The sequence below is a fragment of the Agrilus planipennis genome, unplaced genomic scaffold (assembly GCF_000699045.2).
Source record: "Agrilus planipennis isolate EAB-ADULT unplaced genomic scaffold, Apla_2.0 scaffold270, whole genome shotgun sequence".
In the NCBI taxonomy this organism is placed as follows: domain Eukaryota; kingdom Metazoa; phylum Arthropoda; class Insecta; order Coleoptera; family Buprestidae; genus Agrilus; species Agrilus planipennis.
This window is the reverse complement of record NW_020439001.1, coordinates 88,568-91,949: the sequence shown is the minus strand read 5'-3', so window position 1 is coordinate 91,949 and position 3,382 is coordinate 88,568.

Below are 3,382 nucleotides of genomic sequence, written 5' to 3'. Positions count from 1 at the left end.
GCGCGGAAGTTTTTAAACCTAAAAAAAAGAAAATAAGGAAGTACCTAATAAAAAAAAAGTATTTTGCCGCCAGTGGGACGTCTATGAGGTGCTAGCCTAGAGCGCTCTCGACATTTAATGCGCCTCTGGTACAGCTTATAGTAAATGACTTGCTAATATGTTAATATTAGCCATTAATGCTATATTGCTTCATTATTAGCTAATTTATAGCGATGATGATTTAATTATCGTAATAATTAGCATACTTTCAATAACATTAAAAAATGGAGATTAAAATATGATAATTTGCTTAATTGCAAGAAAACAGTGTAGTCAAATAAGTTTTTATATTTTTATTATGACTCTGGCAGATGAGAAGATGAGCAGATGACCCTGAATATAATTAAAAACACCTATTTTCAAATTCTTTAGACACTTCCAGTAAACACTAGGTACTATCTACAGTAATTGATAATTACTTTAAGTTGCTGTTTTATTTTATTACTGCTTTTTAACTTTCTGCTAACAAAAATTATGTACAAAATGCCTGGGCGTTTTTTGTTTGGTAATATTCTTATCTTAACATCAAACTTAACAAAATATCAACTGTTTTTGAATGAAATCATGTATCTTGAATAATGCTTAAACTGTAAAATATTTTGGCATTAGTATTTACAATAGATATCCCAAAAATTTTAGGTAAATCCTTAGCTTTTGTGCTTTTATTTAATGATGGACACACTAAGAGAAATAAAATAGTTGGATTTTCTATGTTGTGTTAATTTTCCATTTAACATTTCATATTTGAATTCTTTCATAGTAGAAAAAGGACTCAACTATGAGCCGTCAAATGGGAAATTAACATAATGTAGTAAATAGAGCTATTTTATTTTGTTTCAGTGTAGTTATTAATTTAATTAAAGTTCTTGATATATTTAGTATAATGGTGATAGGGCAATGACTGTATAGATGCATGTATATTATGTATAAATATTCATCAGACCTGCTGTGCTGCAGTAAGTGGTTGTGGTCGTAGGTGGTTTATAACAGGAAATAGAGGCGCCATATACATTATTTCCCCTTTAATGCTTTAGATATAGTTGCTCGCTTCCCTTGTCTTAAAATGCACAAGAGTTAGAAGAGGAGAATATTACTTACCCTTACTTAACTGTTAATGAACGAACACACCTTTGAAAACTACTAAAACGACGCTATTTAAATAAGACATGCAGAAGCTTTCTTCTGTAAGAAGTAGGTACATGTCCTTACGATGATGGGCTCTTGAAATTTAACTTCCTTCCAATTTCGGCAGCTTTGACGCAAAAAAGGAAGATAGGAAATATTCGTATTTTTGTATGCTTACACCNAACCTAGAATGCTCAGGCCTAGTTGATATAAGATGCTCTAAAATTCTTCCTTTAGGTTTCCTTTGATTGTTCAAAAAATTTATGAAAGAAAAATCGCTTGTAAATTACTATGATCTTAGTAATCATATATATGTTAAGATATAATCTTACAAATATGATCTTACATTAGGTATCTACAATATTATTATGTCAAGACATTTCAAGGGGCATGTAACACCCTGTACATATCGAATATCTTCTAAGTTATCTTCCCATTTTACTTGACGATGTTTGTGACAAGTGTTACGGAACGCATTAGTCTAATACGAAAATAAGAAGCAATTTTCACGGCACGTTCTACAGAAGTCGTTTTGTAACTATTCGTACGACTGCAGTAGCAATTTTTCATCTCGGATACAAAAGCTTCCCGCTGCATCTGTTTGCTTTCAGGCCTGTCAACGTTTGGTCACCGCGACGAAAGCTCGTCTAACAAACGTCTTGTTTATTGCTGCCGTACATTCGTCTGTCCGTCGGCAAAAATGACATAGAAATTGATATATTTTTATAAACAATCTTACAAGAAGAGACAGTTTTTGCATGTATATGTACTTGTAAAAATAGTACCTTTTCTAGTTATTGACTTATCTTTGGTTATCCTACATGAAAAACAAGAAGAGTTAGAAAATTAGGAAAATGTCAAAGAATTTTCAGCGAAATCACAATCTTCATCTACAATTTTAGACGAATAGTCATATTCTGACAGAGTATTTAAAGTTTCTCCCTTGGATTTAATATATAATTGTTCAAAAACAAATTAAAAATGAAAAAAACAAAAATATATATTTCTAAGTACGAGCACAGTCTAGAAACGTTTCGAATTTTTGATACGTTTTGTATTAAAGGGTACCTGACAATTTACAAGGAAATTAGTGCTTTTAGGTACTGTTTGTACCAAGCGCTCTCTGTAAAATTTGTTCGTCGAAATATTTTTTCTTTTAAAAACAGTCGAGCATCCTAAATTTACCCCAGGCTGTTAATCATTAATAAATTTTAGCCTGAAGATGACCGAAATTGACGGTCGATACGTCACCGTATTAATATGTAATTAGAAAATAAATTAGTCGGTATTGGCAAAATTGAATTTGAAATTTTTTTGAATTCTACAAGAAGAAAATGAAAAACGAAACTATCTAAATATTAAAGCGATAAAAATTAAAATTACTATTTTGGACCCGAATTTGTAAAAATAAAATCCAAGCAGAAATAAATTTAGTAACTAGGTGTTTTAGTTGATATTACAAATTTAATTCTAATAATTAAGAAACTTGTCAAAATTGAGAATTGCCTAATAAATTCTACTATTTCTACGGTAAATTCAGACACTTACAAACGAAACTTGTAATTTTTGCGTTATTCTAAAAATTTAATTTTCTCCGTGTAAGGATTGATATATTTTGTGATTAGAGTTTGGTACATGTTAAGTTTTACCAATAACGATTACATGAAATGTTAGCTTTAACTATAAAACGATGTAATAAATATATTTTTACATAATATTAAAATATTATCAAAATGCATTTTGAAATTAATTATAATACTGAGGGCAGGGCCGTAGCAGCGATGAGCTCGGGGCCCCGGTGCGGTATTCCGCAAGGGGCCCTTCTTAAAATTGATGATCAGAAAAATGAATTCTATAGTGATGTTTCGGGTGATATAGATTTATGGTCAGCAATTAGTAATTTTTTATGGTAGCAATGATAATTATATCAACGGATTTAAGGAAACCATGAATGTAGAAGTATTCGCGATTTCGAGATGTATGCATTCCATGTAACTACGTACCTGATCAAATATATGGAGTATTGTGACAAAAATTGATATAGAAAAAAGTAAAATAAAAAATTATGATGTTCATTTCGTAGTTTGACTCAGCTCATCTCTAACAGCATAGTTTTTTTTAGAAGTCATTTTTTGAAAACAGAAAACTGCTAAGGGGCCCCTCGACTGCGGGGGCCCCGGTGCGCCGCACCGCTTGAACCGGCCTCGCTACGGCCCTG